Consider the following 17818-nt stretch of genomic DNA (forward strand, 5'->3'; position numbering starts at 1 on the left):
ACTATAGCAGTGGTTCATGATTCTAGGCCAATAGGTCTCACAAATGGAAAATGTTTGCTAAGGACAGAATAACTTACAAAAGGTACACTAAAAATAGTAATATCCATGGCCACAAACTGTATGTATAGTTACTTCTTCCACAATGTTCCCATAAATAGGAAGTTTTCTATTTATTTTGGAGTCACTGTCATGTTTTAACTATGCACTAGTATAATCTTGCTATTGGACTCACTGTTTAAATTAGTTATAGAGGTTGGATCCAAATACAGGAGAAGCAAGAACCCATAGGGAAGAATAGTAGTTATGTCAGCAGAAGACTGGGTACAAGCAGGACGAGATACGATACAGACAAAGCAGCAATCTGGTTAAAGGGACAGTAAAGTCAAAATTAAACTTTCATGATTCAGACAAAGCATGCAATTTTAAAAAACTTTCCAATTTACTTCTGTTATCAAATTTGCTTTGTTCTCTTGGTATCTTTTAAAGAAAAGTAAAGCTAGGTAGTCACATAAGAGCTCAGGAGTGTGCACGTGTCTTTAGTACTCTATGGCAGCAGTGTTTTGCAATAATGTATAACAAAGCTACAAATAAATTGGACAGTTGTTTAAAACTGCATGCTCTTTCTGAATCATGAAAGTTTAATTTTGCCTTTATTGTTCTTTTAACAGGAAGCACAGGTTTTTGCAAACTGGGCATTTAAACACAGTTGAGTAACACCATTAACAAATTAACAATCAAAATGGTGTAATTATATTGCAATATGGAGAGATTTTCATCCTTAGATTTCATATATCTGTTATGGATTCTTATATATCAGCAGCATCTCAGCAGAAGCAAATAGAGACCCTAACACATTCATCATGATGTATGATCAGCTGTTGTGCTCAATGTTCACTAGACAAATGTCCCTAGAGTCACTAAGTGGTGATACTATGTGCACAATACTATGGTAGCTTTATACATTCTCAGTATTATTTGTTCTTCTGATCTTGACTCTAACCTTTTGTTGGTTCCTCTGACTCTTACAACTTCAAAGGTACCACATATAAAATGAACTTACTGAAGAAATGATAAACATAGCGGAATATGAGGCACACAAAAATAGCTTAAATCAATCAATCAATCCCGAATGACACTAATGTATCCATATGGGAATTCAAATACAAAGTTATTTTCTATAGGGATAACTGATAATGTTGAGTTATGATTTGTGGATGCATTTTGATACAAGATTAAACCCAAACATACAGTGGACAGTTTGAGAAATGGGTGATGTAAGTGCTGAGGAAATATTTCATTTCAGCTAAACTAGTTTAAAAGTTACAAGCATTTGAACACTGGTTTTCCACATTGAACAGCACCACAAGTTTATTTCAAATTTCATTAATCCATTGTTTTGCATTAAATTGATAAAGATATAGTAAAATGGAATGTATTTTTTTAAACCTAGATCAAAACATTATCCTTATAATTTTGTTTCTTTATAAAATAAATAAATAAATAAATTAAGTTGTTGCATATTTGCAAACCCCCCAACTGTCCCGATTTTCATGGGACAGTCCCGATTTTAAGGGTCTGTACCGCTGTCCCGGGTTGCTAGCCATCTGTCCCACATAAAAAAAAAATATTTAATTTTTAAATTTTATTGGGCCCATACTCAGAAACCACTAGCTTTTCTCTCCCAGGGTTAGATACCCTGTGGAAAAGGAATGGTGTGTGGGTTAAGCAGGAGTAAGAAGGCTGTATACCCTCTGACCTCAGGTAATGGTGACCTCTCTAACCTACCTCTGGTAGTGATGATGTCTAACCCTTGGTGATAATACTAGCATGCCTTCAGTTTTATAGGATGAGCAGTACTAACTCCATGGTAACTAACAGTGGCAACCTCAGACTGCCAGCTAATGTTCTTGCTAACCCTTGGACCCCATACAATGAATTACAGATACCCATATATAGTGTGTGTATCTGTATGTATAAGTTTGTGTATCTGCATGTATAAGTGTATGCTATGTAGTGTGTGTGTATCTGCATGTGTAAGTGTATGCTATGTAGTGTGTGTGTATTTGCATGTATAAGTGTATGCTATGTAGTGTGTGTGTGTGTCTGTATGTATAAATGTAAGCTATGTAGTGTGTGTGTATCTGTATGTATTAGTATGTGTGTGTATCTGCATGTATAAGTGTATGTTATGTAGTGTGTGTGTGTCTGCATGTATAAATGTAAGCCATGTAGTGTGTGTGTGTATCTGTATGTATATGTGTGCATCTGCATGTATAAGTGTATGCTATGTAGTGTGTGTGTGTGTATCTGTATGTATAAGTGTATACTATGTAGTGTCTGTGTATCTGCATGTATAAGTTTATGCTGTGTAGTGTGTGTGTATCTGCATGTGTAAGTGTATGCTATGTAGTGTGTGTGTATCTGCATGTATGTGTATGCTAAATATAGTGTGTGTATCTACATGTATAAGTGTATGCTATGTAGTGTATGTGTGTATCTGCATGTATAAGTGTATACTATGTAGTGTGTGTGTGTGTATCTGCATGTATAAGTGTATACTATGTAGTGTGTGTGTGTGTATCTGCATGTATAAGTGTATGCTATGTAGTGTGTGTGTATCTGCATGTGTAAGTGTATACTATGTAGTGTGTGTGTATCTGCATGTGTAAGTGTATGCTATGCAGTGTGTTACTGTGCATTGTTGCTGACTTTAAAGGCTAGAATCTAGAATATTAATGGGGAATACCGAGAGCAGTTTTAAAGAATCTATTATTAAATGTCCAATTAAGATAAAAATATTTAGAACTGTCTCACACAAGCAGATGATGATATGAAAATATGGAGACTCCAGCAAAAAAAGACTAAGCAGTTAATTAGGAAGGTTAAAGCTCATGCAGAAGAGAAGATAGCACAGTCAGTAAAACATGGGGACAAAACATTCTTTAGATATATCAGTGAAAGAAGAAAAAATAAGGTAGGAATAGTAAAATTGAAATCAGTTGATGGTAGAATAATAGAAGGAGATAAGCAGATTGAAGACTGTCTCAATGATTACTTCTGTTCTGTTTTCACAAAAGATTGTGAAGATACAATGTCTACATTAAGGGATGCTACGAAAAATAGAAACAAGCTTAACAGTAATCTTTTTACAGAGGATGAGGTTTTGTTAGCATTATCAAAAATAAATGTTAAAAAGGCAGTGAGTCCTGATAATATTCATCCAAGGGTTTTAAAAGAACTTCGATCAGTGCTAACTGTCCCATTAACTGATCTGTTTAATCAGTCACTATTAACAGGAGCTGTCCCAGATGATTGGAGAATAGCAAATGTAATACCTCTTCATAAAAAGGGCAGTAGAGAAGAATCTGGCAACTACAGGCCAGTTAGTTTAACTTCAGTAGTAGGGAAATTAATGGAAAGCCTCTTGAAAAGAAAGAATTATGACTTACATAAAGACAAACAATTTAGAGGACCAAAATCAGCATGGTTTTACTTCAGGGAGATCATGTCAGACTAATCTAATTGACTTCTTTGATTATGTAACAAAAGTATTAGACAAGGGTGGAGCAGTTGATGTAGCATATCTAGATTTCAGCAAAGCATTTGACACCGTCCCACACAATAAACTAATTCACAAACTATATCTCCTCGGTCTAGATTCAAAAATTGTGAACTGGGTGGAATGCTGGCTTAAGGACAGAAAACAAAGTGTCTTAGTAAATGGAGTTCATTCAGCAGAGGGGGCTGTTACTAGTGGTGTTCCTCAGGGGTCAGTTCTGGGGCCTGTTTTGTTTAACATATTTATCTGCGATATCAGCAAAGGGCTACAGGGGAAAGTATGTCTCTTTGCAGATGATACAAAAATTTGCAACAGAATAGATGTTCCAGGGGGTGTAGACAAAATGAGAAGTGATATACAACAATTAGAGGATTGGACAAACGACTGGGATCTAAAGTTTAACACAGCAAAGTGTAAAATAATGCATTTAGGGAAGAAAAATCCAAATGTTAATTACAGACTCAATGACACTTTACTGACTGTTACAAATGAGGAACAGGACTTGGGAATTATTATTTCAGATGATTTAAAACTTAGTAAACAATGTAGTAATGCAGCGAGTAAGGCTAGCAGAATGCTTGGATGTATTGGTAGAGGTATTTGCAGCAGAAATAGTAAGGTTCTAATGCCACTTTATAGATCATTAGTTAGGCCTCATCTTGAGTATTGTGTGCAGTTCTGGAGGCCATATCTTCAGAAGGATATTAACAAACTTGAATCTGTGCAAAGGAGGGCTACCACAATGGTACATGGTCTAAAAAATAAAACTTACCAGGATAGGCTCAATTACCTAAATATGTATAGCTTAGAGGAGAGAAGGGAAAGAGGTTATATGATAGCAACTTTCAAGTACATTAAAGGGTTTAGTAAAACTGAGGCTGTGGGTATTTTACATAAAATGGAAAATTCAAGAACAAGGGGTCATGAGCTCAAGCTAAAGGGTAGTAGATTCAGGAGTAATTTGAGGAAGCACTTCTTTACAGAAAGAGTGATTGATTTATGGAATAAACTTCCTCAAGAGGTAGTAGCAACAAACACTGTGGGGGACTTTAAAATGCATGAGACAAGCATAAGGCTATCCTATGAACTAGATAAGTTTATACTGTTAGGTAAGGTCGGGCAGACTTGCTGGGCCTATGGCTCTTATCTGCCGTCAATATCTATGTTTCTATGTCTCTGCAAAGGCTAATTAAATATTGAGCTCACATAGCTAAACCAGTGGTTTGAGCTTGTGTTTGATTTGCTGCCTAAGACTATTAAAAGATATGATTTTATTTAGAATTTTATTTATATTACGTTGGTCTTGTGATTTTATTTAGAATTTTATTTATATTACGTTGGTCTATCAGAAACCTCGTCTGCTAGGTTTTGTGGTGAGCTTGTGCAATGCCGCCCCATACTTGTGCAAGGCCAATCGTGTGCAAGCAGGGGCTGTTAATCAACCCCCTAAAGTTAGATTGGGAAGATTGAAATTCATAACACTGAAGGTGGCGGAGAGGTTAAATAAAGACTGCAGCTACTTAACTAGAGTTTTAGGATTGCTTGCGGCAAGTCTGAATTCCTAAGCCCCTGAAGCCCCAACCGCAGATAAATAAATTGGGCCCAGTGTATCCAAAAAATATTATTCATAGAAACCATCTTCAATAGCAGATATGAATAGCTTTTATCTTAATTTTGTTATCATTACCAGCTAAAAATTACTTTTTAAAGTTACAGTTTGCTGATGTTGTATCCAAGATTCAATTTTGGTGTGTTTGGTATGTGAAGCAAATGAGTTACAAATTTAATATAGTTGAAAGAACATAAAAATATATTGCACATGGACAAGGAATACAATTTTCAGTTCAATCAATTAAAACAAATCAGTTAGGTAATTTGTTAACATTTGCCTAATTTTATGTCTGATGATGATTTCGTAGATTTTGGCTGCAGCTTTGTGTTATGTTGAAATAGGCCCTCAGGTGATTTGTTTGTTATAATACAGGAGACTTTTGAAATGGTGAAAGAGGGTTGTTACCCTATTTGTGCATTCTTTTATGATGTGGTTTAACTATATTATAGAATATATTTTTATGTACTGTTACCATTTCTATATCTGATGAGGTGTGCAAGGTTCAGCATTGTACTATTTAGATATTGTAAATGTGGATTATAAAGATGCAGAATAAATGAGTGAGTAAGCAATTTCTGTCTGCGGTGGCACAAAGGGAATATGGTGCTACACCCTGAATAATTGTAGATTTCCCTATGTTATTAATTTGATTAATTGCAACCAGTGTGATAAGAAATATGTAGGTTATATCTCAAGAGAGGTGGAAGTTCCCATAACAGAACATCTTAATAATGCTAAACAGGGGAAATCCTGTTTGAATTTAGCATATTTCATTATACAAAATGAACATCCATGATATAGTCTCTAAATGGTGATAGAATAAACTATATGACCAAAAGTATGTGGGCACCCTTACAAATGATTGAGTTTGAGAGTTTAATTTATGCCCATTGCTAACAGGTGCATTAAACCCAGCAGATAGCCATGAATTCTCCATAGAAAAACATTACACTACAATTGGGATGCCACCTTTGCCATAAGTCAGTTCATGGGGTGTCTGCCCTACTAGATCTGTCTTATTCAACTGAAAGTGCTATTATTATGAAGTATCTAAGAGTAACAATAGCCCATCCATAAAATCATAGACCACACAAATTTACAGAGCAAGGCTACTGAGTGCTGAAGCACAAAGTGCATAAAAATTGCTGATTATCTTTTGCATCACTCATGCAGTTCCAAACTCTTTCTAGGAGCACCATCAGAACAAGAACTGTACATCAGGAGCTTCATGAAATGGGTTTCATTTCCTCACATCAACAATGCCAATTCTTACAATGCCTAGAGTTGGCTGGAGCTGTGTAAAGCATGTTACATCTGGAATAGTGGTAATAAGTTCTCTGGAGTGATTAATCATGTGTCACTATCTGGCAGTCTGATGGAAGAATCAGAGTTTGGAAAATGGCAAGAGAATTATAACAGAATGCAAAGTTTGTTGGAGGATGGATAATGGTCTAAGATTTTGGATAGGTCTCTTAGTTCCAGTGAAGGGTCATCTTAATGCTACAGGATACAAAGACATTTTAGATAATTGGGTGATTCTAAGTGTGTGGCAACAAATTGCAAAATGTCTTTCCATGTTCCAGCATGACTGTGCCCAAAGAGAGGTTCATGAAGACATGGTTTGTTGAGTTTTGTGGGGAGGAACTGGAGTGACCTGCAAAGAGTCCTGAGCTCAACCCCAGTAAAAACCTTTGGAATGAATTGGAACACCAATTGTAAATCAGACCTTTTTGTCCAACATCATTCCCTGACCTCGCTATTGCTCTTTTGGCTGAATCGGCACAAATTCCCAAACACACTCCAAAATCTTGTGGATAGCCTACCTAGAAGAGTGGCGGCTGTTATAGCTGCATAGGGGGGAGGGCAAATCCATATAAAGGCCCATGCTTTTGTAATGGGATTTCCAACAAGCCAAATATTTGTGATGATCAAATGTCCACATACTTTTTGCCATGTAGTGTATATGAAGCTAAACTAAAGCAGACAAGCTTTTTATAATTAAAATCAAAGCATTAACAGATATAACTAAATAAAATACTGCTATATATTGTTACAATGTATCTTAATCTACTTATAGCAGAAATAGAGTTTTGATATAAAACTTGAGGGACAGTAAACACTATTTTATTACAAGGTTGTCTTGCAATTAACTAACATTGTAGATGAGTGTAATTTTTCAATTGCCAATCTTTGCCCACCTCTTGTCTCAAGAGGAGGAGCTAATCCATATGTATTACAGGATTAGACATTGTTTACCACTATTTTTTAATAATCTATATTAATTTACAGTTTGTTATTTTATCATATTTGCTGAAACCAGTTAAGGACATATATGTGGCAGGTTCAGGCTTGAGAAGTCTACACATTGCACTTCTCAGAACTGGAAAACACATAGTTTTCAAAATTGAATTACTGGAAAACAAGACAAAAATAATGAATATATATTGCAAAGTTTAATTTTTGTATTGATTTATATTATGAATTCCACGTGTATACTATCCATTTAGGGAACATGAAACCTAACACTTTTCTTTCTTGGTTCAGACAGAGCATTCCATTTAAAAAAAAGTTTCCCAATTTATTTCTATTAGCAAATATGCTTTGTTCTCATGGTATTGTTTATTGAAGAGATACCTTGGTAAGTAGCATGCACATGTCTGCAGCACTACATGTCAGGAAAAAATGCTGCCATCTATTACATTTGCAAATGAATAAAATTCTTGCAAAACTGCAGTCATATGCTGCAGACACATGTATATTCCTGTGCATGCTCATGAGCTTAGCTACCTGCTTTTTAACAAAGGATACCAAGAGAACGCAAATAAAATACATGCTCTATCTGAATCATGAAAGAAATATTTTGGATTTCATGTTCATTTAAGTAAGTTTTTGTTCGTTTACTAGACTGCAGGAATTAGAATAAATTAAGAATACTCTGCATTAGGATTTGAACATTTCCTTATACAAGCATGTGTGATCTGCATTCAAACTGTCAGATTTCATCACACATACAAATAAAAGATATTTCCTAATTTTAATTATTCTATCTCAACCTTTGCTGGGCCTGATTTGAGATAGCAAACATCTTAGCCTATAAAAGTATATATTTGCAGGACTTATCTATTTACAACTACCATAAACCTCCTCCCTATTCATTGAAATGATTACATGGTATGTTGAAAATTATCACCAAACAATTTGCATATGATTTATATGCTAATTCATTGGGGAAAAAAAAGAAATTGCAAATGTACAAGAACAAAAAGGAGATGCATTGAACTTATTTTCTAGGTTCAGAGGAAATTATACAGCAGCAACTATGCACTTTTGTCTTTTTTACATTATCGTGACAGTCAATGAAACAGTGCAAGAGATATGGGATATGGAGGGTTTTGCATTGATTACTGAAATATATTTACACCTTTAATCATACAGTAGTTTTTATTCAAGTCAACAATGTACATGCAGCTGTTTTAATATAAACCAGCAGTGCACAGAATATCTATATTGTCTTTGAAACAATAAATAAAAGTATGCTACCTAAATTATCCTCTGCTTAATTGCTTAAAGAGACATGAAACCCAACATTTTCCTTTCATGGTTCAGATAGAGAAAACAATTTTAAACAACATTCCATTTTACTTTTATTATCTAATTTGCTTCATTCTTTAGGTATCCTTTGTTAAATAAAAAGTATTGCACATGGGTGAGCCAATCACACGAGGCATCTATGTGACGCCACAAATCAGCAGCTACTGAGCCTATTTAGATATGCTTTTCGACAAAGGATATCAAGAGAATGAAGCAAATTAGATAATAGAAGTACATTGGAAAGTTGGTTAAAATTGCATGCTCTTTCTAAATCATCAAAAAGAAAGAAAAAATATGGGTTTCATACCCCTTTAATCAGTTGGCTGCTATAAATTGTTGCAACACATAGAGTAACAATTACTTTCCTGACCTTAACTTTAAAAATACTTTTTTAATAGTAAAACATTATTGTAAGCAAATAACATACAAATAACATTATTGTAAACAAATAACATAAAATTACTACAATTAACTAAATTATTCCTATTTAAAACTAAATACTTACCTATAAAATAAACCCTAAGCTAGCTAACTATTTAATAACTACCTAGTTAATATAAAGACACATTTACCTGTAAAATAAAACCTAACCTACATTACAATTACACCTAACAATACACTATAATTAAATTAATTACCTAAATTAAATACAATTAATTACAATTAAATAAAATTATCTAAAGTACAAAAAAAACATTACAAGATTTTTAAACTAATTACACCTAATCTAATCCCCCTAACAAAATAAAAAAGCCCCCCAAAATAAAAAAAAGCCCTACCCTACACTAAATTACAAAGAGCCCTTAAAAGGGTCTTTTGCGGGGCATTGCCCCAAAGTAATCAGCTCTTTTACCTGAAATTTTTTTTTGTAATTTAGTGTAGGGTAGGGCTTTTTTTCTTTTGGGGGGGCTTTTTTATTTTGTTAGGGGGATTAGATTAGGTGTAATTAGTTTAAAAATCTTGTAATTTCTTTATTATTTTCTGTAATTTAGTGGGGTTTTTTTGCACTTTAGATAATTTTATTTAATTGTAATTAATTGTATTTAATTTAGGTAATTAATTTAATTATAGTGTAGTGTTAGGTGTAATTATAACTTAGGTTAGGTTTTATTTTACAGGTAAATGTGTCTTTATTTTAACTAGGTAGTTATTAAATAGTTAATAACTATTTAATAACTATTCTATCTAGCTACAATGTAACTATTAGTTATATTGTAGCTATTTTAGGGTTTATTTTATAGGTAAGTTTTTAGTTTTAAATAGGAATTATTTAGTTAATTGTAGTAATTTTATTTAGATTTATTTAAATTATATTTAAGTTAGGGGGGGTAAGGGTTAGACTTAGGTTTAGGGTTTAATAACTTTATTATAGTTGTGGCAATGTTGGGGTCGGCAGATTAGGGGTTAATAAATGTAGTTAGGTTGCGACGACATTGGGGGCGGCAGATTAGGGGTTAATACATATAATGTAGGTGTCAGCGATGTTGGGGGCAGCAGATTAGAGGTTCATAAGTATAATGTAGGTGGTCGCGGTGTCCGGAGCGGCAGATTAGGGGTTAATAATATAATGTAGGTGTCAGCGATGTCGGGGGCGGCAGATTAGGGGTGTTTAGACTCGGGGTTCCTGTTAGGGTGTTAGGTGTAGACATAACTTTTATTTCCCCATAGGAATCAATGGGGCTGTGTTAGGAGCTTTATGCTGCTTTTTTGCAGGTGTTTTTTTTCAGCCGGCTCTCTCCCCCATTGATTCCTATGGGGAGAACGTGCACGAGCACGTTCAGCCAGCTCACCGCTAACGTAAGCAGTGCTGGTATTGAGGTGAGATGTGGAGCAAAATTTTGCTCTTCGCTCACTTTTTTGCGGTTAATGCCGGGTTTCTAAAAACCCGTAATACCAGCGCTGTCTGTAAGTGAGCGGTGAGCTTAAACTGCTCGTTAGCACCGCACAGCTTCTAACGCAAAACTCGTAATCTAGCTGATACATTGAAATATTACATGCATATACATTTAACAATACTGAATTAACAATAGATCACACATTAGATTAAAAACATCCAGTTGTTTGCCATTAATAATCCAGTAATGTCCACTAGTAAAAAAAAATGATGTTGAAGTTTATTAATTATGGTTCTTTGCCAACCAACCTTGAAACACTTGTAATATATTGTTAAATGATGCACAGCAAAAAAATAATAATATAAAAAATGTATTTTAGTCCCGCTTTCTGTATTTTAAGTCTGAAAATTGTGGGTTTTCCATATCCAGTAAAAATTGGAAGTGCATACTCCAGACTTCACAAGCCAAACCCTTACACATTCTACACAGTAATTGATTGATCACAGTAGTTAATTTATAACTGTACCTTACTGGTATTTGCCCAAGACAAACAGGATTACTTTAGAGACCATCTTGGAGCAATTTGGTGATAATCAAACTACTTTTGAAGTCATTTACACATCATCAGATATCATCAGGCTTGTAAAGTCCTCAGCTAAGGTAAAACATTCTGACTTATGACTTTGGAATGATTAGCAGTAGTGATGTCGCGAACATAAAAATTTTCATTCGCGAACGGCGAACGTGAACTTCCTCAAATGTAAGCGAACGGGCGAACCGGGCGAACCGCCATAGACTTCAATAGGCAGGCGAATTTTAAAACCCACAGGGACTCTTTCTGGCCACAATAGTGATGGAAAAGTTGTTTCAAGGGGACTAACACCTGGACTGTGGCATGCCGGAGGGGGATCCATGGCAAAACTCCCATGGAAAATTACATAGTTGATGCAGAGTCTGGTTTTAATCCAAAGGGCATAAATCACCTAACATTCCTAAATTGTTTGGAATAACGTGCTTTAAAACATCAGGTATGATGTTGTATCAATCAAGTAGTGTAAGGGTTATGCCCGCTTCACAGTGACAGACCAAACTCCCCGTTTAACGCACCGCAAACAACCGCAAACAGTCCATTTGCACAACCGCAAACTCCCCATTTGCACAAGGTTGGATACCAAGCTAGCCATGTCCCGTTTCTTGTCCTCACTGATGTCATTGAAGGTCTCTTCCTCCACCCAGCCACGTACAACACCAAGGGTCCCTGAAAGGTGATAACAAGCCCCCTGGGACGCCTGCTGTGTTTGGTCTTCTACCTCCTCAAAGCCACCTTCCTCCTCTGACTCCTCTTCTTCAGACTCCTCTCTCTGCGTTGCCTCTCTCTGCGTTATTATAAGGTGTGTTAAGTAGTACTATTCCTATCAGTTTAATCCCTGTTACGTCCCCTATCAGGTATATGGCATCGATTTTAGGAACCGGGAGATGGAAAAAGATGCTTGGTCGGTCCTCCTACTTCAAATTTGGGGCACTGCGCATGCAATCTAATGTGCCACCAGATAGGAGTGGTGTGTTAAGTAGTTCTATTCTTATCAGTTTAATCCCTGTTACGTCCCCTATCAGGGGACGTGTATATGGCATCGATTTTAGGAACCGGGAGATGGAAAAAGATGCTTGGTCGGTCCTCCTACTTCAAATTTGGAGCACTGCACATGCAATCTAATGTGCCACCAGACAGGAGTGGTGTGTTAAGTAGTTCTATTCTTATCAGTTTAATCCCTGTTACGTTCCCTATCAGGGGGCATGTATATGGCATTGATTTTAGGAACCGGGAGATGGAAAAAGATGCTTGGTCAGTCCTCCTACTTCAAATTTGGGGCACTGCGCGTGCAATCTAATGTGCCACCAGATAGGAGTGGTGTGTTAAGTAGTACTATTCTTATCAGTTTAATCCCTGTTACGTCCCCTATCAGGGGACGTGTATATGGCATTGATTTTAGGAACCAGGAGATGGAAAAAGATGCTTGGTCGGTCCTCCTACTTAAAATTTGGGGCACTGCACATGCAATCTAATGTGCCACCAGATAGGAGTGGTGTGTTAAGTAGTTCTATTCTTATCAGTTTAATCCCTGTTACGTCCCCTATCAGGGGACGTGTATATGGCATCGATTTTAGGAACCGGGAGATGGAAAAAGATGCTTGGTCGGACCTCCTACTTCAAATTTGGGGCACTGCGCGTGCAATCTAATGTGCCACCAGATAGGAGTGGTGTGTTAAGTAGTACTATTCCTATCAGTTTAATCCCTGTTATGTGCCTTTTTTTTTGTTTGGTTTTTGAAGCCACAGTGCAGCACCAGAGGCCAGAAAAATTAGGCATGTACACATGCCTGAAAAATTAGGTATTGTTGCAGCCGCAGCGGCCAGAAAAATTGATGTTTGTTTCCCAGGCAGAAAGTGCCCTAAAACATTGCGGCTTGAACCCTAGTTGGTGGCGGATAAGTCACGCAAGTCATCCGGTATTCAGAGATAAAATACAACAGCGTGTGGACCATTTTTAGCTCAAGGCAGCTCATCTCATCAGGCCTTTTTTAGTCGAATGTATCGCCCACTGTCAGTCCCTTCGGGATCCATTCCTCATTCATCTTAATAAAGGTGAGGTAATCTAGACTTTTTTGACCTAGGCGACTTCTCTTCTCAGTGACAATACCTCCTGCTGCACTGAAGGTCCTTTCTGACAGGACACTTGAAGCAGGGCAGGCCAGAAGTTCTATCGCAAATTGGGATAGCTCAGGCCACAGGTCAAGCCTGCACACCCAGTAGTCAAGGGGTTCATCCCTCCTCAGAGTGTCGATATCTGCAGTTAAGGCGAGGTAGTCTGCTACCTGTCGGTCGAGTCATTCTCTGAGGGTGGACCCCAAAGGGCTGTGGCGATGAGTAGGACTTAAAAAGCTCTGCATGTCCTCCATCAACAACACATCTGTAAAGCATCCTGTCCTTGCCGGCATGGTCGTGGGAGGAGGAGGATTACTTTCACCTCTTCCCCTGTTAGATTCCCGTTGTGCTTTGACATCACCCTTATACGCTGTGTAAAGCATACTTTTTAATTTATTTTGGAACTGCTGCATCCTTTCCGACTTGTGGTAATTTGGTAACATTTCAGGCACTTTCTGCTTATACCGGGGTACTAGTAGCGTGGACACCCAGTACAGGTTGTTCTCCTTCAACCTTTTTATACGAGGGTCCCTCAACAGGCACGACAGCATGAAAGATCCCATTTGCACAAGGTTGGATGCCGAGCTACTCATGTCCGAGCTTCCTCGTCCTCAGTGATCTCACTGAAGGTATGTTCTTCCCCCCAGCCACGTAAAAAACCACGGGTACCAGATAGGTGACAACGAGCACCCTGGGATGCCTGTTGTGGTTGGTCTTCCTCCTCCTCCTCAAAGCCACATTCCTCCTCTGACTCCTCTTCCTCACAATCCTCTTCCAGCGTTGCCGCAGGTCCAGCAAGCAATGCTGATAAGGCTTTTTTCTGGTGGTGATGGTGACCACAACTCTTCCTCTTCCTCTTCACGCTCATCTATGGCCTGATCCAGCACTCTTCGCAGGGCACGCTCCAGGAAGAAAACAAATGGTATGATGTCACTGATGGAGCCTTCGGTGCAACTGACTAGGTTTGTCACCTCCTCAAAAGGACGCATGAGCCTACAGGCATTGCACATGAGCGTCCAGTAACGTGGCAAAAAAATTCCCAGCTCCGCAGAGACTGTCCTAGCACCCCGGTCATATAAATAGTCGTTAACAGCTTTTTCTTGTTGGAGCAGGTGGTCGAACATTAGGAGTGTTGAATTCCACCGTGTCGGGCTGTCGCAAATCAAGCGCCTCACTGGCATGTTGTTTCACCGCTGGATATCTGAAAAGTGCACCATGGCCGTGTAGGAATGCCTGAAATGGCCACACACCTTCCTGGCCTGCTTCAGGACGTCCTGTAAGCCTGGGTACTTATGCACAAAGCGTTGTACGATCAGATTACACATGTGCCATACACGGCACATGTGTCAACTTGCCCAAATTCAATGCCGCCAACAAATTTCTTCCGTTGTCACAAACCACTTTGCCCATCTCCAGTTGGTGCGGAGTCAGCCACTAATCCACCTGTGCGTTCAGGGTGGACAGGAGTGCTGGTCCGGTGTGACTCTCTGCTTTCAGGCAAGTCAACCCCAAGATGGCGTGACACTGCCGTATCCGGGATGTGGAATAGTACCTGGGGAGCTGGGGGGGTGCCGTTGATGTGGAGCAAGACACAGCAGCAGAAGAGGACTCAGCCGAGGAGGTTATGGAAGAGGATGGAGTAGGAGGAGTAGAGGAGGTGGCAGCAGGCTTGCCTGCAAGTTGTGGCGGTGTCACCAACTCCTCTGCAGAGCCACGCATTTCATGCTTGGCAGCCATCAGCAGGTTTACCCAATGCGCAGTGTAGGTGATATACCAGCCCTGACCATGCTTTGCAGACCAGGTATCAGTGGTCAGATGGACCCTTGCCCCAACACTGTGTGCCAGACATGCCATTACTTCCTTTTGCACAATTGAGTACAGGTTGGGGATTGCATTTTGTGCAAAGAAATTTCGGCCGGGTACCTTCCACTGCGGTGTCCCAATAGCTACAAATTTTTGGAATGCCTCAGACTCCACCAGCTTGTATGGTAAAAGCTGGCAGGCTAAGAGTTCAGACAAGCCAGCTGTCAGATGCCGGGCAAGGGAGTGACTTTGTGACATTGGTTTCTTACGCTCAAACATATCCTTGACAGACACCTGACTGTGGGCAGATGACCAGGAACTGCTCAAGGCGAGAGACGGAGTGGTGGATGGTTGAGAGGGGGCAAGGAGGACAGCAGTGGTTGATGTGGCTGAAGGTGCTGGACCAGGAGGAGGATGGCGGCTTTGAGTTTGTGTGCTGTTTGTACTCATGTGTTGATCCCATAGGTGTTTGTGATGTGCGATCATGTGCCTTCGCAAAGCAGTTGTTGTCATGGATTTCCTTATTCCTTTCTGTCCCTTTAATTTTACCTGTGCTCACACCTAGCATGGTTATTTAAAGCCTGGGCACGCCTCCCTCCCTGCTTCAGTATTGTTTCCAGTTTAGCATACAGCTTCACAGACCTGCTGCAGGGATTTACCTCTCTCTGTTCAAGTCTAACTATCTGAAGGTATTTAAACCTTTTCTAATACGGAGCCTACTTGAGAAACTGAAAGAGACTTATATGCTAAGTCTGAACATTTCCTAATTTGGATTAACAAACACCGCTGCTGCATTATTTTCCTGCTTAATTGCCTCTGGCAGATCAAGTGTTTTCCAAACCGCAACTGCAGTCTCATCCGATATAAGTTGTGAACTTTATAACTTTGTACAGACGCTTAACTTACATTGGACCACACTCACAGGATACCTCCTCATATTCCTCTTCACACGCTTCTGGAGTAGCGTGATAAACTTCAGACTGAACTTTTCTGAGTAACACTACAGCACAGCACTTAATACCTGCTCCACCCATCTGCCTGTCAGCTCTCACAAACAGCACAGCTATCAGCGTGTATCACACTTCAATTGACTAACAGCCTGCTGCATCTGTACTGACCTAACGCTCTTCCTGTGTGCTCAGTGATTATCAGGAAAAGTGTATCCCATCCACGGTGCGTTTGTTTAACAACTGCTGTGCAACCTAATTCAGAAATACTGATCAGGAATTTAAATCAAATAGTAACTTTCAACTGCCATACAGACAGATACATTGTAACTTCCTCATTGTATCTTAAAGTAAGGCATACAATCATATATTTCCCGCAGTTGAGATCCACAACCACAACCAGCTCGTTACATAATACTGAAGCCTATAAAAATGGATCCAGCGGAATTACCTAAAATTGTTTACACTCTCTCCCAGAGGGTGGATCAGCTAAGTCATGGCCTTAGAGAATTACAAGTTCAAAATGAGACACTCAACAATATAATAAAAGACTCAATGAATAAATCAGCCACACCAGAGGCTACCCCAGAACCCCAAGTCTCTATGCCCGACAAATTCCATGGAGACAGGGCTATGTTCTCTCAGTTCAAAAACTCTTGTTATCTTCTTTTCAGTCTAAAACCTAAAACCTACGCAACTGAACGAGTTAAGGTTTTAACGGTCATTTCTTTTCTGCGAGGTGAATCCCGCAAGTGGGCTGACTCATTCTTTGAACAAGATCATCCTATTTTAACATCACTGGAAGACTTCTTCAAGGAAATGGCAATTCTTTATCAAGATATTAACACTCAGCTTACTGCAGAGACTAAAATGAGGTCTCTTAAACAAGGGAAAAAGCAGGTGGAGGAATATTTAACTGAGTTCAAGCAATACAGTAAAGATACTGAGTGGAGCGATATTGCCCTTAGGAATCAGTACCGTCTAGGTCTAAATGATGCCCTTAAAGATGAACTCGCTCGCATTGAGCTTCCTAGGTCCTTGGAAGGACTAATCACACTAAGCATTCAGATTGATAGAAGGTTGAGAGAACGCAAATCAGAAAAACAAGGTATGGATACTATCACAAGACCCTCAACCACTTACCAAAAACCTACAGTCACTCAAACCTCAGAACCTATGGATTTGGGATTCACTAGAGGCCCTTTACAACCAGAAGAAAGGAATCGCAGACGCATAAACAACCTCTGCATGTATTGTGCTTCAAATGCACATACTGTAAGAGAGTGTCCTATCTTACAAAGGCAGAAGAAACGTAAGTCCTTCAGAAAAACCACATGCTTAACCACTAATGTTAACCAAGTTGCTTACTGCTCTATATCTCTTACCTTACAGTGGGATCTACACCAGCAAATCAGTGAAGCCATCATCGACTCTGGGGCACATTCTTCCTATATTGATTCTGTTTTTGTCACTATAAATAAAATACCCACTGTGTTGAAAGCAAGACCTGTGTCCATTAGAGTTATTGATGGTAATACAATTAGTTCCGGTCCTATTACACACCAAACTATTCCCATCAAGGTTTCCACGTCAAGTGCACACACTGAATTCATATCCTTTGATGTGATAAATTCTCCCATGTTTCCCCTGGTGCTTGGTCTACAATGGTTACAGACGCATCAACCCACCATACATTGGGATTGCCTCAAAGTCGAATTCCTCTCAGATTATTGCAAGAACACCTGTTTTCATCACTCCTTGATCTGTT

The 17818-nt window shown here is 38.7% G+C and overlaps 1 long non-coding RNA gene across 1 annotated transcript; it reads left to right on the plus strand.

Moving 5' to 3' along the window:
• Nucleotides 1–17199: 17199 nt before the first annotated feature.
• Nucleotides 17200–17554, plus strand: LOC128647735 (uncharacterized). The gene is made up of 2 exons (XR_008400396.1): nucleotides 17200–17362; nucleotides 17443–17554. It is a non-coding gene; the product is annotated as an uncharacterized LOC128647735 (long non-coding RNA).
• The last annotated feature ends 264 nt before the right edge of the window (nucleotides 17555–17818 follow it).

The sequence above is a fragment of the Bombina bombina genome, chromosome 2 (assembly GCF_027579735.1).
Source record: "Bombina bombina isolate aBomBom1 chromosome 2, aBomBom1.pri, whole genome shotgun sequence".
Taxonomy (NCBI): Eukaryota; Metazoa; Chordata; class Amphibia; order Anura; family Bombinatoridae; genus Bombina; species Bombina bombina.